The 17758-nt window shown below is 36.8% G+C and overlaps 1 protein-coding gene and 1 pseudogene across 1 annotated transcript in view; one reads left to right on the top strand and one right to left on the bottom strand.

Moving 5' to 3' along the window:
- ZNF345 (zinc finger protein 345) overlaps positions 1 to 16308 on the bottom strand; it is a 28376-nt gene extending 12068 nt beyond the window's left edge. Inside the window, exons 1-2 of the mRNA XM_077133461.1 lie at positions 16019 to 16308; positions 14934 to 15005 (exon numbers count right to left, since the gene is read on the bottom strand). The gene's annotated coding sequence lies outside the window, so the exon portion shown is untranslated. The remainder of the gene's footprint in view (positions 1 to 14933; positions 15006 to 16018) is intronic.
- LOC143660088 (nuclear speckle splicing regulatory protein 1-like) lies at positions 1043 to 2676 on the top strand (annotated as a pseudogene).
- Positions 16309 to 17758: the final 1450 nt, after the last annotated feature.

The following is a 17758-nucleotide window of genomic DNA, read 5'->3' as shown; positions in this document are numbered from 1 at the left end:
GAGGAAAAAGAAGTGTAACAAATATGGTATCAGTGGTTCACAGAGTTCAAATAGAGTCGAGAGGCTACTCTGAAGGCCACTCTTATACAAGCTTCAGTTAAACATTGCTACCTATCATAGCTTGCCAAACCCCAACCAAAACCATTCCTGTCAACCCTAAAGAAAACCTAGGGCTATTACATAAGATTCTACAAAGGTTCCATGCACTAGGCTTACTTTCTAGAGGCCTATAACCTTCAGATGGGTCCCCAGACAAATGGGCCCTAAAATACAAAAGGGCCAGCCTCTCCTGAAAAGCAATTAGTTTGATTCTCCCATCATATATTATGACAGCCCCTTCCAACATGAAAAAGTTAGGTTGGCCATAGCCCAAATACCTCTGAAGAGTTGGAGAAATTTCAAAGGTGATGGTGGAGTTATACAGAAAAGGTAGGTTTAACAAATAAGTATGATTACTGAATCATTAAGCTGATAATTATTTTGGTCCACTGTCTTGGAGCAGCTAGTAGTAAAAACCTAGAACTATGGAACTGTGACCCATACCAAACTCTGAAATCTTTTCTACAACTAATTGTTGCAATGTGCTTTGAAATTTATTTATTTTTCTATATACATGTTATTTTTCACAAAAAAAGAAAAAATCAATGGTGATGATAAATGCACAACTTTATGAAGATACTGTAAACCACTATTGTACACTTTGGATGATCATATGTGTTCTAGTTTCCTAGCTGCCAGAATGTGATATACCAGAAACAGAATGGCCATTAAAAGGGCGAATTTATGGGTTTGTTTCCCAGTGCCTGCCCATGCAAAGAAAAACGGGGGGAATTTATTAAGTTGCAAATTTACAGATATAAGGCTGAGAAATGTTCCGATAAAGCAAGTCTATAAAAATGTCCAAATTAGGGCACTAACAAGAGGTTACCTTCACTCAAGAAAGGCCGATGAGACATTCAGCAAGACGGCAACAAGATGGCAATTCAGGCAGTATGGGCTTATTTTGCCAAAAAAAAAACACAGCAATTGCATTCTGTTTTGCAAAAACCATCAGTGTTTGGGAATGATTCTGAGGATGATGAAGAGGCTTCTGTGAGTGAAAGCCTTCAGAGGGAAGTGGCTAAGAAGGAAGTGATGAAACAGACCAAACTGGAAATCCAGAAGTCCCTTGCAGAAGATGCCACTGCTTATGAATACGATAGTATTTATAATGAAATGCAGAAAAAAAAAAGGAAGAAAGTAATCCCAAATTACTCTTGGGAAAAGACCGAAAGCCCAAGTATAGTCACAACTTACTAAAAGCAGTTGAGATCAGAAAACAGAGCAGGAAAAAAGAATAGAAAAGAAAATTCAAACAGAACAAGAAATGCAAAAGGGAGAATTTGATGATAAAGAGTCATTTGTGACATCTACTTATAAGAAAAAACTGCAAGAGAGAGCTGAAGAGGAAGAAAGAGAAAAGAGGGCTGCTGTACTTGAAGCACATTTGGATATAACTAAGCAGAAAGATCTCAGTGGATTTTATAAGCACCTGTTAAATCAAGCATTTGGTGAAGAGGAAGTACCTAAATTCAGCTTTCATGAAGCCAGGTCTGGAATAAAGGAAGAGAAATCAAGAGGTTACTCTGATGAAGTGAGTTTGGAGAACAAAATACCACATAAGCAATGTGTTCTCCAAACTGGTATGAAGGTTGAGGAAAATCCAGATGCAGACAGTGATTTTGATGATAAGAGCAGCAAGGATGGTGAAATGGAAGAAAATAATAAAGTGAACCACAGAAGGGATAAAAGCATGGAGGACTCCCAGGAAGACCTTAGGCATCAAAGGAATCAAATCCATTCACCATCATCTAGTGAAGAAAGAGGACACAGTGTAAAATGCCACAAAAAGTTTCAAGTCAAGAGAACACGAAAAAAGTGAAGATAAGCTCCCAGACAGACAATACAGGAACCAGGAGAGGTATTACACTGACCCTGACTACCCAAAAGAAAAGAAAGATTTCCATATGCATAGTGAGGCCAAGCATAGGGAATTCCACTGGAAGAGGCATGAACAAGAAGTAAAATCAAGAGGAAGAGACCAGAGAGAAACAGAAAGAAATGACACTGGAAAAAGGGAGAAAGATAGGGAGAAATATCCCCCAAGAGAACAAGAAAGAGATAGACAATGAAATGATCATGACCAACACAATGAGAAAGGAAGAGAAAAGCAAGGAAAAGGAAGAGCATGTGAAAGTTAGGAAGAAAAGATATGAGAACAAAGATAAATATGAAGATAGGGAAAAATAAAAAGTAAGCAAAGATAAATACAAAAATAGGGGAAAATAAGTGTTCAATTGTCAGAAAGAAATCAAGACAGAAAGGAAAGCAGCCCAAGTAGAGCTAAAGATAGGTTGTTTGATCAGGTAAAATCCAATAAAATGAGAAACATGGAAAAGAACAAAGAAAGAAACCAAGAGAAACTCACCAACTCTGAAACATCACTGGAAGCAAAATACAGAATCATAGAGAAAAAGTTAGAGAAGGGCGAAGAACAAGAGAGTTCACCTGAAGCAGTAAGCAAGTTTGCAAAAACAGAATAACAGAGAAACTGTAACGTCTGCTAGAGACAGGTACTTGGCTAGGCAAATGGCACAAGTTAACGCAAAGACTTACACTGAGAAAGAAGATGACTGATAGCTGTACCAATAGAAAGATCTAGGAAACCACAGAAAAGTATTACTCCTGGAACATGCTATATAGAAGAAAAAAGTATGTGCAGGCCACGGTGGCTCTGTGGCAGAGTTCTCACCTGCCATGCCAGAGACCCAGGTTTGATTCACAGTGCCTACCATGCAAAAAAAAGTAAATTAAGAATGGTTTTTAAAAGCATTTTTTCAAAATTAATTTTCGGTTTAGGTTTAAATCAAGAGTCCCTTTACCATGAATGTCTGAATTTATATAATTTTACTTAGTACCACATTCTTGGTTATATTTAAGTAACTATTACGAGTGTGCTTAATGCATGTAGGTACTTAATGAGGACAGCTGGCTCTACCACAAACATTAAAAAATTATTAAACAACTACCCTAATGTTGATTTTGATGCAGGAGCTGTTTTGTTTTACAAATGCTGAATTTCAGATTATAACACATAGAGATGAACATTAAAGTAGAAGATATGGTTATACTTTATGCTCTGAAATTTGTATTACAATACAAACTATGCATTATACATCGTGTCTAAATAACTTTTTAGCACACAGCATACTTGGGCTAACACAAAAATAAAAGTAGTGATACGCGTATATTAAAAACAAAAAAAAGAAAGAAACAAAGGCCGATGAAGTTCAGGGTTTCTTGATCAACTGGAAAGGCACATGGTGAACATGGCGACATCTGTTACCTTTCTCTTCAGGCTTCCTGTTTTTAGAAGCTCCCCCAGGGGCATTTTCCTCCTTCATCTCCAAAGGTCTCTAGCTGTGTGGGCTCTCAGCTCTCATGGCTCTCTTGTAGCTCTAAAGTGGGACTCTCTCCAAAATGCTTTCTCTTTTAAAGGAGTCCAGTAAACTAATCAAGACACACCTGGAATGGGTGCAGTCACATCTCCCTCTAATCAAAGATTAATACCTCCAACTGGGTGAATCACATCTCCATGAGAGACAACCTAATCAAATTTTCAACCTACAGTACTAAATAGGGATTAGAGGAAACAGCTGCCTCCATGAGATGGATCAGGATTAAAACATGGCTTTTCTAGCAAACATAATCCTTTCAAACCAGCACAATGTGCTATGTGAATATATAATATATACCATTAAATTATACTAAAAATTTTTTTAAAGTCACTAGAATACAGCTGACACTATGCTAAACTATGTATGTTGGGGAGTTCCAGGAAAATGGAGGAACAGGGAGGAAGCTACAGAACCCACTCCTCTCCTAAAAGCAGTGTGTAGACAGGCAGAAACTGTCTGAATTATTTGTTCTGGAGATCAGGGGACTTCTGTGCAACATCCAGGGAAGTGGATGATGAGACTGAGAAACTGCAGTCAGAGACTAAGTACTAGCCAAAAGATGGAAACAACCCAAGTGTTCACCAATGGAAATATGGATAAACAAAATGTGGTATATAGAAAACATAGATTATTCAGCTATAAGAAGGAATGAAGTCCTGATACAGGTAACAACATGGATGTACCTGGAGGACATTATATTAAGCCAGACACAAAAGGACAAATGTGGTATGATTTCACTAACATGAAGTAAATATAATGAGCAAACTCATAGAGTTATTATCTAAAATAGGAGATAGAGAATGGGAATTGATGCTTAATTTATGTACAATTTTTTAGTAAGTTTAATTATAAATGTAAATGGATAGAGGTGATGGTAGCACATTATCATGCGTGTAAATAACAACACTGAATTGTGCATGTGATTGTGGTTGAAAAGGGAAGTTTACTGTGCATATTATTAGAAGGAAAGCTAGAGAATTGTACAATATAATGAACCGTGTAGTGGATGATGAAGGTGGTTAATATTACAAATACAAGAATGTTCTTCCATGAATTAGAATAGATGTATGTCACAACTACAAGGTTTTAATAATATAGTGGTATATGAGAAAAAAATGTATCTAATACAAACTATGGACTATAATTAACAGCAATATCTGAATATTCTTCCATCAACTGTAACAAAGGTTTCATACAGAATTAAGTATCAATAAAAGGGGGCTCATAAGGGGCATGGAGTTTTTCTTTTTGGAGTTATGAAAATGTTCTAAATTAATTGTGATTACTGACAGCCATTGATTGTACACTTTGAATGGATTGTATGATGTGTGAGTAAAATTGTGTTGATAAAAAACATAAAAATACATAAGCACAGAAAGCATGAAACAAGACTGATAATTTTACAGATCTTATGATTGCCTACATGGAAACTTCTAAAAGATTCTCTAACAAATTATCATATTTAATAAGAGTATTTAGCAAAACTGTCAGAAATAAACCAACAAATGTCACTTCATTTCTATGTATGAACAGTAAAATTGGAAAATAACATTTTAAATAGCATCAGTGTAAAGTACTTAAGAATGTATACTATGTGCATAGAATTATATAAATGTATTGGAAAATATTAAACTACTCATAAATGGAAATACTATTCCTTATCAATAAGAAGCACTGATTTTGTTAATATATCAATTTTCTCCTGATTTTATAAATAAATCTCAATGAAACCATAACCAAAATCACAAGTTTTGCATAGGCCTCAACAAGATGATTCTTTAAGTTAAAGTTACATACGAAGTAATGGATCAAGATACTCCAGAAAAATAAGCTGGAGGCACAACCTCTTCGGATTATAAGATATTAAAAAGCAATAGTCATTAACTATTAACATTGACACAGGGAGAAAAATAACTATGGCACAGAAAAGAGGTAGGAACATGATCATGCATATATGGAAATAGTATCTGACCATCCTGGTACGGCAAAATAGTGACAAAAAGAGAAAAGGCAATAGAGCAATCAGATATCCAGAAAAATTATTATATCCTTACATCACATAATACATAAAAATCAGTCTGGGATAAATTTGAAAAAAATTAACTTAAAATTCTTAGAAAACTATGTGCCTGTTATCAATTAATTGCACTAACTCCAAACTCACCCTTTATGCCCACTGTGTGAGAATGGATCTTGGCCTTTGAAGTACTTTTCCTCTGCCATCACATTATCAAGATTTGTTAGTTATTAAGCTTTGTTAGAAGAGGATGCCTGGAAAACACTGTAGGAAGAAGGGGTTTTCCCTTCTCCAACACATGGCTCTTTCAGGGTATGGTAACCATCAGTACAAGTCAGCCAGCAGTTTACACTGGCAATTTTGTAGTAAGTGTTTTTGATAAGCCACTTTCCAGTAAACAGATTTCTCCAATATTCTAGAGAGTGGATTTCCAGCAAGTTCCAGAGGCAGATTTCCAGTAAGTGGAGCACCACAGCAGTGATAGGATTAGGGTTAAACAAGCAAGGCACCTAAGACCTAAACTTTAAGGAAGGACTCACTTTTAGGTGTTAACCCTACATCTGCATGATCCTGAGTGAGTGCCTCTTTAAGAGTGAGGCACCTAGGGTGAAAAATTTGAGGTACTCATGTCAGCATATGCAAGTGTATGACACCTAAGGGGGTTGCCTCCTTAAATTTTGCACTCTAGCTGCCTTTCTTGCCTTACCTTAGTCCTAGCCCTGAACCACAGAAACTACTCTGTGGCCATTCAGAAAGCACAGCTATGCCCTCTCCAAGAAAATCTAGATCTTAGTCCTGGGATGGCATCTTCCTTAGGTGCTGTATATCATCCATTGAGCGTAATGACTACGCCTTATATCTTCTGTAGCTATTTTCTTTAGAGTTCTCTTTACTTCTTACTAGCCAATCCCTTGTTATTTCAATCCCATTACAGTCAATAATTTTTTATATTAAACTTACCCAGTTCAAACAACTGAGTGTTTTCTGCCTCTTGATTGGATCCTAACTACATGAGAATTGATAACTAAAGTGGTCTCAGGAGACCGACCTGCAAAAGTGGAAATTTTATTTTGGTTTTGTCATGCTTTTTAACCATTATCTTTGCTGCCCTGGGCTGTTCTATTGTATTCCAAACATTTACTAATCCTTTGGGTTTGGCTGTACAGCAGAGCTCCCTGGGATTGATGTGGGATGCCAAGAAATCTATGACATGCAATGATATCACAAACTGATAGATTGTGATAAAGCACCAACTGAAGTAACATGCCTTTTGAACCAAGTAGTATGCTGCAGTTAACATCATGGTAGAAATGATGACTTTTAAGGATAGGCATGGGATGGATTCATTTAAGTGCACTTGAGTGTTTACAGAAACTGGCATGCTCATCTGTGAACTCTCAGCTTAAGTCATTTTTATGAAATTCCTAAAAGAATCTACCATTTCTTGTAATCACAAGGCTAATACTGCTGAAAATCAAACACAAAAATTGCAGGTTGCTGAATTATGACAGTTGAATTCAGTTTTCATGTGAAAGTTAGGGCACTGATTGATAAAGAATGGTTTCCCAATATCTGGAATAGGGACATCTGGTTGGGAACTAGATGAAACCAACAATCTTGAATCCCAAAATTGTTGCTGGCCTCTCTTACCAGACGAAGTACCCTGCAATCCAATGTCTGAAAGAACTGACCTTTCTCTGCTTGAAAACCCTATGATAACATTACCCGGAGCAGTACCTTAAAAGGGCATGCACATTCTCCTCAAGACCCACTACAACCACTCTGATGTCTTTAGACATATAACTAGGGTCAAATTTCAGCAAGTTAGAGGAAGATACTATGATCCAGGAGGAAATAACTTGCACAACACAAATAAAGGTTGTAGACTATAGTGACACTGTTCTAACTATACCTTTTTGTACAGTTTTCACTTGTGGAACCATGTAAATGTTTTATACATACTCATAAAGTTGAATCAACAAGAATGGAGTAAAAAAAAAAAAGTCAAACAGAATACCAACAAGAACAAATAAACCTAAATGTATTTCAGCTGAATACTATAACTATACTGAAGATGGTAGGAGGAATAAAAAAAACTAATCTAAGCAATTTTTAACACAGAACAGAATTTTGACCCCTTCAGTCTAAACACAAAGAGAACTAAAAACAAATACAGAGCTGTACTTAATATGTTCAATTTTCACTATATTATAGTATGCGTTAGCAATTTTACAACTATATTTTTTAATATTCTTTAATTGAGCAAGTTAGTTAGTGAAAGGATGGAAAAACATGTTCTTTGCAAGCTGCAACCAAAGAAAGTAAGTGTAGCTAGCTATATTAACATCAGATAAAATAGCCTTTAATTGTAAGGGTGTCATAAGAGAAGAAGTAGTCAGGTTTTTAACTATTGGAGTAAGAATGAATGAATGCAGTCATCCTATTACACAAGACCTTGGTTTCTAAATGTCATTCTTCACTAAAAGGAAGCAGGGATCGTTAGAGAAATGGTTGATAACTGGGCGAAGCTAAGTGAGTAAAATACGAGCCTAGAAAACCTGTTGTGTCAGAAAGTAAGGAAAAGCTCAAAAGATTAAGGAAACAGTCAAAAGAAAATAGAAGCCAAACTGAATGGGCTCCCACTGGCCAAATCTGGGACAATTTGAGTATAAAAATAGTGATTAGTAACATATAATAAGCCCTTGAATAAAGTAAAAATCTATGAATTCATATTGACATAAATAAATAATAAAATGGGGGAGAAAGTTTTTCCTTACAGGAGAATGCCAACTAATATAGAAAAACAATGCAGATTTTTTTTAAAAAAATCATTTTAAAAACATCACTGTAATAATGGTTACAGAAAACAATTATCAATGGATGCTAAAATTAGTGGGTAAAAGTTTGATGACAAATAAGTTATTCACATAGTTTCAAAGTATCTCCTGACAAATTAGTTATTAGTTATATAGACAACTACTAACTTTACAGTGGGGAAACACAGTAGACACCACCTTAACCAATTATCAAAGTTAACAGTAACCATAATGGAACATCTGTATCTCCTGATATGATGCACTGAAGGATACAGTATCACTTTTGTGGTATTCCAACCACTAAAATTTGTAACTTGAATGTAAGTATAAATGTGTGTGTGTTGTGTATACGTAAATATAGAGACAGCATGAGAAAGAACAAGTGCACACTGGAATGATAAAATAAATGGGGTAAAATGTAAACAACTGTTTAATCTGTGTAAAGAGTACACAAGAATCCTTTGTACTATTCTTGCAACTTTTTGCAAATTTGAAACTTAATCAAAATATAAAAGTTACCTAAAAGACACATACTTAAATAATCCTCCAGTTAAATATGAAACTAAATGGAAATACTAACTAGAAATTACGTAAAAAGCAAAGTGATATATGTCAAAAAAAAGAAAGGGGCGGGCCGCGGTGGCTCAGCGGGCAAAGTGCTTGCCTGCTATGCCGGAGGACCTCGGTTCGATTCCCGGCCCCAACCCATGTAACAAAAAACGGAGAAACAGAATACAATAAAACAAGAAAATGTTTAAAGATGTTTCCCTTTCTTCCTTCCTTCCTTCCTTCTATCCTTCCTTCCTTCTCTCTGTCTTTCCTTTAAAAAAAAAAAAAAAAAAAAAAGAAAGAAAGCAAGCAAAGCAATATATATCAAATACAGTATACAAGGAAGATAACAAATAAAAGAAAAATTAACAGCATTAAATGCCTTTAAAAATAGAAAATAAATCAAAGTGGCTTTGAATTCAGCATTGTAAAAAAGGCATCTCAAAAAAACAAAAACAAAAACCAGGAAAGGACTGTTAGAAATAAAACAGAATTAAAATCAAAATTTAAAAATAGGTAAGAATCACAAAATCCAAAGCTTGTTCTTTGTGGGGAAAAAAAAGAAGAGGAGTCTGATTAAAGGTAGTGTGTGTGTACGACATGCTTTACGTCTTTTCTCTTCCAAAACACCATTAAAATGACCAAACAATGACATTTTTCATAAAATTAATTTCTGGCAAGTGCACAAGTGTGGGAAATACTGTTAACTGCTTTCCCAAAACCATATTTCCACTCTTCCTTGCTAAAAGAATATTGATTTTTTTTTTTGTGATAGCTACTATGCTCAGCTCTAGAAGATGAAACATGATTTCTGTAAGCCACTGGTTCTCAACTCTGATTATATATTAGAATTAACTGGGTAGCTTTTTAAAAATTCTAAAGCATGGCTCCGACTCCAGACCAATTAAATCTTAAACTTTTTCTTGTCATCTTTCATGAGCCTAAATCATTAATTCTCTATGGTGTAGCTGAGGACCTTTTAGAAATGGTGATACCTAGACCATATCCCAGATAATTAAATCATAATCGGTCTTCCAGGTAGTTTGTGTCTCCAGATATCAATAACAAATTAAGAACAACTACTTAAAGTAAAAAGAAATCGTTAACCTATTTGTTACCAGTGCTTTTCTGTATCTTATGCAGCCAAAAGCAACCTAACAGACAATGGAAAAATAGGTTCTTCTGACACAGATGGCTGGGTATAGTGTGACGTGATCAAGCCACTTTGAACCTTAATTTGGAAATATTTCCTGAAGTTTAAAATATGCATACTCTACTGCCCCATAATTTAACTTTAGTATCCTCTACAGGAGGCCTGTACATGGATAGTCACTGAGGCATTATTTTAAACACTGATAATTATACAAAATCTAAATGTTTTAAAAACAGGAAAAATGATTAAATATACCACAGTATAAACTATGGTCTCACATGAAGCAACTGAAGTGAGGTAACTCTACTTATGGGTACAATTCTCCAATAGAATGAAAAAATTTCAGAATGGCAAAACAACCAGCATTTTGTGACCATTAAAATGTGTCAGGTTATGTTCTAAGGGTTTACATGAAGCAACTCAATTCTCAGACCAACTCTATGATGCAATTACTTCATTCTTCACATTCGGGAGTTTGCACATTGTGTTGATTTGAAAGGATTATGCACCCTAGGAAAGCCATGTTTTAATCCTGATCCAATCTTTTGGGAGCAGCCATTTCTTTTAATCCCTATTCAGTACTAAAGGTTGGAAATTTGATTAGGTTATCTCCACAGAGATGTGACTCACCCAATAGCGGTATCAACCTTTCATTAGGGGGAGACATAACTCCACCCTTACACATAGGTCTTGATTAGTTTACTGGAATCCATTAAAAGAGGAAAACACTTTGGAAAAAGCTCGAGAGCAACAGAGTCACGAGAGAGCTATGAGAAAACCATAAGAACCATGAGAGACCATGCAGCCAGAGACCTTTGGAGGTGAAGAAGGAAAATGCCCCCAGGGGAGCTTCAGGAAACAAGAAGCCTAGAGAGGAAGCGAGCAGAAATTGCCATGTTCACCATGTGCCTTTCCAGTTGAGAGAGAAATCCTGAACTTCATTGGCCTTCCTTGAGTAAAGGTAACCTCTTGTTATAATTTGGACATTTTTATAGAGTTGATTTAATTGGGATATTTTTCACAGTCTTAGAACTGTAAACTAGCAACTTAATAAATTCCCCTTTTTAAAAGTTGTTCTATTTCTGGTATACCACATTCCGGCAGCTAGCAAACTAAAACATACAGATAATACTCTTTATATAGAAATATTTCTAAGTAACAGTATCCACATAAACACTTACATGTATATATATTTAAATGAGTACAATAGAAGTAGAAGGAACACATAATTAACTGATCACAGTGGTTACTTTGGGTAGATACCTGAGACTGGGCATGGTCACACAAGACTTGAAACTCTCTATAATACATAATAATATTATTTTTTACAAGAAAAATATGTTAACTACTTATGCAATCATAATTTAACTTTTTAAGAAAGAAAATACTAGACAAGTATTTGGCCTAAGCAGATTCTCATTGTTTACAATGGCAATAATTTTGTAAGCAAACCAAGTACAAAAAAAAAGCACTTGGTCAAAAAATGGTAATACCATGGAGGCCATTACAATCATGGTAAAGATAAATGCGTAAACACATGGAAAGTTGTTCAAAATGTATTTTGGAATAATAAAGGCAAGTTACAGGTCAGCAGCCATAGTATGGTCACATTAAAAAGAACTCTAAATTTTTGCTCCAATAATTTGATAGTAGTTATCTCTAATTGAAAGGATTATAGATGACACTTGAGCTCTGTGCTTGTTTTCTAATCTTTTTGCAATGAAAGGAAGAATAGAGTTACCTTCAGAAAAGTGACATTTTATCAGGTATTCAAAGATTTTATAAAAGAACAATAATCCAAACATGGTATAAGTAGAAGCAGAGACACAGATCAAAGTAAAAAATTGAAATATATAATACAGACCATTTAAATATCACCTAGTTGGCAGTACAAAGTACTGTCAAAGGAAATGATATTGTTGAATAAATGATACTGGAATGAGACTGGGTGAATGAGGGAAAAAACTGAATTTAGAACTCTAATTTACAGCAAAATAAATTTAAAATAATTTAAAAGTTATATATATAAGAGAATTGAAAGACAGAAGCCTGGCTCAGAAGGATTTAAAATGTAGATGGGGCAAACTTTATTTGTAACATTTGGGAGCCACTGGGAGGCCTTCAGTTAAGCACTTCATACTGTAATTACTTCTAGAGGTCCCACAAATAGGAAGTAAAGCAGGAAGGGAGGTAACGTGTACCTACCTTTTGAACATATAACGTGTACCAAGTATTCTACACAGGCATCTTATCTCTCATTCATATGTTAAACAGCTCACACGTGGTGAAGCTGACTCTAGAACAGAAGCTACATCTTTCTGATACCAGAGCCCAGGCTCTTTACATACAGAGAGAGTGTGGATGAAATAATCTGAGAGAGGGTTTCTTTTTTTAGCCAATATTTGAACTAAAGGGTTAATGAGAATAGATGGCAAAGATGTGGAGACACAAACTACCTGGCAGAGCATAGTGAGGGTGGAGTGCATTGTAGTTAAAAACAAAATATAGAGAGGAGGACAGTAACAGAAGCCATACAGAACAGCCTTGAGTGGACCATTGTTTTATTCAAATAAAAACAATATTAGACAATAAATATCTCCATCTGTAACTAAATCTATATTAATTTTTTATATTCACCACTTCCATAAATGTATTTAAGGAGACTAAGAATCTAAAAAGCTTAAAAAGTCATAGAGAAAGAGAAAGTCAAAGGTACTCAGTATCAAAAACCCAGGCAAAAATTATGAGATTGATTATTATGTGAAGTGTTCAGATTCCTGGCAGTCAATGCAAAACGGAAATGTTGTACAATGGATTATACGATTCTTATTTACCTAGAACTATTTGCAGCACACAAGCAAGACCCTGTTAAGAAACGCTAAGACTAAACTCAACTGAGAGGTTAATTTATTGAAGATTCTATAAATTTCTAGCCACATAATGATACAATTCAACGTAATCAAAATGCCATAAGGTGCCTTAGTGAAACCAAGCTAATTAAAACATTTATATGGAAATGCAAAAAAACACAAACAACCAAAACACTGGAGGAACAAGGACATGAAGAGGACTTGTTCCAACCATTACAAACTTACAGTGAATAAGATGGTATGTATTGTTGCAGAGACATCGAGAGACCAATAGAACAGGAAAAAGAGTTGACTTTTTACTAAACTGGCACTGCAGATCAGTGAAAAAAGACAAACTTTTCAATAAATAGTACAAAGCAACTGGATATTAATATGGGGAAAACATGAAGTTGGATCCCTACTGCATAGAAATCAATTCCAGGTAGTTTAAAAGACCTAAATGTTAAAAGTGATAAAGGTTTTTAGAAGAAAATCTTCATTACCTCCAGGTAGCAGAAAATTTACATTACCTCCAAGTAGTAGAAAATTTCTTAACAAGTACTAACCACAGGAAAAGATTTTATTACCTTAAGAACCAGAACCTCTATCCATCAAAAGACACCATAAAGAGTAAAAAACTAAGCCAGAGCAGGAGAAAACATCTGCCACATATACAAAGACTAATATACTATATATACAGAAGATATATATATACATATATATATATACACACACACACCCCTATATATCTATATGTCTGATAAAAAAGATACATGGAGGGCAGTGCACCGGTGGCTCAGTGGCATAATTCTCGCCTGCTGTGCTGGATACCCAGGTTCGATTCTCAGAGCCTGCCCATGACAGGAAAAAAAAAAAAGATACATAGAACTGGTATAAATCAGTAAGAGAAAAGCAATCCAATTAAAAATTGGCAAACTATTTGAATTAGCATTTTACAAAAGAGAACAAGCAAATGGCCAGGAAATGGTGATCAAACTAATTCATAACAAACATAAATCAACATGATACCATTATACACCCACTAGATTGACAAAACTTTAAAAGTATGATGATGTCAAGGGCTGATATGGGTGTGGGGCAAAAGAAACCATGATAAACTGCTGGCACAAGGGAAAACTTGTGTATCTTTAGAGAAAAGCTTGGCACTGTTCAGTAAAATTGAAGACATACAAACTCTAACCATCATGGATAAATAAAATGCTGTAAAGTCATACAATGGAATAGCATATATGGAAAAATACAGCAATAAAAAAAGACAACTGAATAATTCTATTCATACAAAGACAGAAAGCAGACAAAAAACTAAATCTATATGGTTTAGGGATTCACGCATAGATACTAAAGCTCCAATGATAGGCAAAGAAATGACCACCAGTGGTTATCATCAGAGGAGCACATTTATTTATGATTTTGGAGGGGAACATCAGGGATTTCTTTAGTGATGGCTAATTATTTGTTAAACTAAAAATGGATGTTTTACACCATTCCTGTATCTAATTTGAAAGAAAACAAATATAGCATAGCTATTTAAATAAATTGAATCTATAAAAAATGTTTCCAAATATTAAATTATGTGGGAAACTAATTACTTTAACTGAATATGTAGCAATATAAAATGGTAAATACTATATGAATGCAATATTTTAAAATAATATTTTATAGCACACAAAACTGAGAAGGAAAATATTAAAAAGTTAACAGTTTTAATTGGGGATTTAAATTTTCTTATTGGAGATTTCAGTACTTGTGAAAGTATTTAAAATAGTCACGGTTTACTTTTATAATCGGAAAGAAACACTATTTTTTAAAAAGCATAAAGAAAAAAATTAAACCATTTGATAAATTAGTAAGTGAAAATTAGGTGTTCTGGGGGACAGGAAGGGGTACACTTTGGACCTATCACGTTTTCTCAAAGGGGGAGTTTCAGGGATCACGTCATCTGATGGGCAAGAATTTTCAAGAGAAGGAAAATAAGTCATGTCCTACAAAGAAAAGGGGATTTCAGGGAACAAAGGGGAGATACCAAGCTACCTTGGATGTGCCTTGTGGATGTTTGACTGCCATTCTCTCCTCTCTGGAAGCCTCTATCCCATCAGGGCAGAGCTGGGGAAGGAAAAAGGAGTCAGGAAACACCAGGCTCACCAAGAAGCCAAGATGGACATTTCGGTGGTCACCTGAGCCCAGCCCCTATGGACCACCACCAACAGAAGGAGGTCACAGAACTCTAGAATATCCTACCTAATCTTGGCATCATAGGCAAAGGGAGGGTTTCTGAAGTTCTGGATAGAATCTGTCCCTGATATCAACACAGTTCTCCGGGGAACAGAAGGCACAAACAAAGGTGCCCCACACCCACACTGACTACACCGACATACACACAGTCACACGAAGTCACACAACCGGGACACAAACAGTCACGGGCACACCACACTTGGCTTGCACACGGCTATGCAATCGAACACACACAGTCACAATTGCAGTCATAGGCATTCCACACCCATACCGTGCCACACACTATGGGACCACAGTGTCAACAAATTCACACATACCCTCCACCCAAAATATCTCACACAAACACACACCCATGGGAAACAGTCACAAACGCACATTTAAGGACCCTCCACCCCCGGCAACACACACACACGAGGAGGACTCACTATCCAACCACAATCCCGCCATCCCCCCCAGTTCAGCACATGGCAGAAACACGTACACACACCACGAGGAAAAAATCACAATCGCAGCTAAAACATCCCATCCTCCACGAACACAAACATGCTATCACACATAGTCTCATACAATAATATGCATAATCATAACCTGGAGCGCTGCGTCTTCTAGGTGCTGAGGCCCGGGCGGGACCAATGAGACCAAGCTAACTATCATTTCAAGAGGCTTCTTGGAATTCCAGCCTAGCCCTGGGTACTAAGACCTCCCGATCCCGCCCTCAGAGTGCTGGTCACGATCACACAGACACATGCCCACCCTAGGGATACAGTCACAATCATATACAAATTCTCCTAATCTCCCCTCTTCAGTCCGGTCCCCGACACACCCCGTACAGGCCGGAGGATCCCGGGACATCCAGCCCCAACCCAAACTCCCGGCAACCTCACCTCTTCCTCCTACAGTACAGAGGGCTCAGCTCCTGTCAGACGAGGCCAATCAGAGCAACAAAGTCCCAAAGCCCACTGCGACGCGAAGCCGAAAATCTCGCCCATTCCTAGGAGAAGCTCGAGTTCCCGCGGGACGGATGATGGGCCTAGTGGGCTGTGGGAGATGTAGTCCAGAAAGCTACAGGCTGCCAAAAGTATGGCCTGTCATCCGGACTGCCCGCGACGCGGAAATTGGACCAGGTTAACATTGCCTGCTCCACCTGAGGGGCGCACCCAAGCTTCCGAGAATCTCAGCGTAGCCTCGGAGTACAGTTCCGTTAAGCTGCAGTCATACAACCTGCGACATCCTGGGCCTTCTGGGAAATGTAGTCTAGGACCTCGCCGGTGGGGGGATGCGTCCTCTAGGCGCTGAGGCTCGGGAGGTGCCGATGTGACCAAGCTAACTGGACTTCTGGAGGCTTCTTGGAATTCCACATCGCCCTGGGTGCGTGTAGACATTTCTGACAAAGGCTACCGCAGATCCGGAAGAGTGAACGCGATGGTGGGACTTGAATGTCTAGGATCAAACTAGCCTGGGGAGTATTAGGAGGGGAACCCGTGAGCCCAGGCATGTATGTGAGAGTGGGCAAAAGAGAACACTAGTGTATACGAGACCATGGTGAGACTGCGTGTGTGACTGGATTGGGGGGAGGTGAGTAGTTGAGTGAATGAGAAGCAGAATGCGTGTAAGATGGGTGTGTGTGCGTGGTGAGGGTAATGTGTGTGCGCATATTTGTACTGGAAACAAGGTTGTTTATGGATCTATATGTATGTGTAATCACCTGAATATGAGCCATTACTGTATGGGTAAGTGTAAATGTGACCATGGTGGAGGGGGTCCTGAAGCCTCTAAGCCTCTTTGCCTCATCAAATGGTAATAGACTATCTTCCTAGAGCATCAATTTTAAGGGGGAGGGGGGCATAAAAACCTATGTAATTGATATAATAAAGAACTTAAAGCATTTTTATGTAAATGGACATTTGTTTTGGAATACAACGCAAATTACCCTGATTTTAAAAACGGAATATTTTGTTTTAGGGAGAGGGTATCTGTTTTATGTGCTGTTCAAGACTTTCCCTCCAGGCATTTGCTCTCCTTTGTTCTTTGGGAGACACTGATGCATAAAGTACAGACATGTGATTGTTTAATTTCATCAGAAGTACTGACCACAGTTAAAAGATGTTCAGAGGAAGCTGTGCAGAAGAAGCCACATTAGGAATAGATAGCTTCTCTATACAGCTCAAATTTAGAAAATAAAGTGGTGTCCATTTCTGAAATATTTGGAACCTTTAGATGGACAGAACCTTTATGGATTCAGCTTTGAGATACAGGTTTCACGTATTCTCAAGTCTTTTGCTACATGATTGTTATGTTCAACTTTTTTTTTCCTATTTTGATCATTCCATTGTACATATATAGTCAGTAATTCACAGTATCATCACATAGTTGCATACTCATCATCATTATCATTTCTTGGAACATTTGCATCTATTCAGACAGAACTAAAACGAAAACAGAATAAAAATTTAGACATACCATGCCCCTTTACCCCTCCCTTTCATTGACCACTAGCATTTCAAACTAAATTTATTTTAACATTTGTTCCCCCTATTATTTATTTTTATTCCATGTGTTCTACTTGTCTGTTGACAAGGTAGATAAAAAGAGCATCAGACACAAGGTTTTCAGAATCACGCAGT

The sequence above is a fragment of the Tamandua tetradactyla genome, chromosome 16, assembly GCF_023851605.1.
Source record: "Tamandua tetradactyla isolate mTamTet1 chromosome 16, mTamTet1.pri, whole genome shotgun sequence".
Classification (NCBI taxonomy): Eukaryota; Metazoa; Chordata; class Mammalia; order Pilosa; family Myrmecophagidae; genus Tamandua; species Tamandua tetradactyla.
Note: the sequence above shows the minus strand (reverse complement) of the source record. Positions and strands in the feature narration are given on the sequence as shown.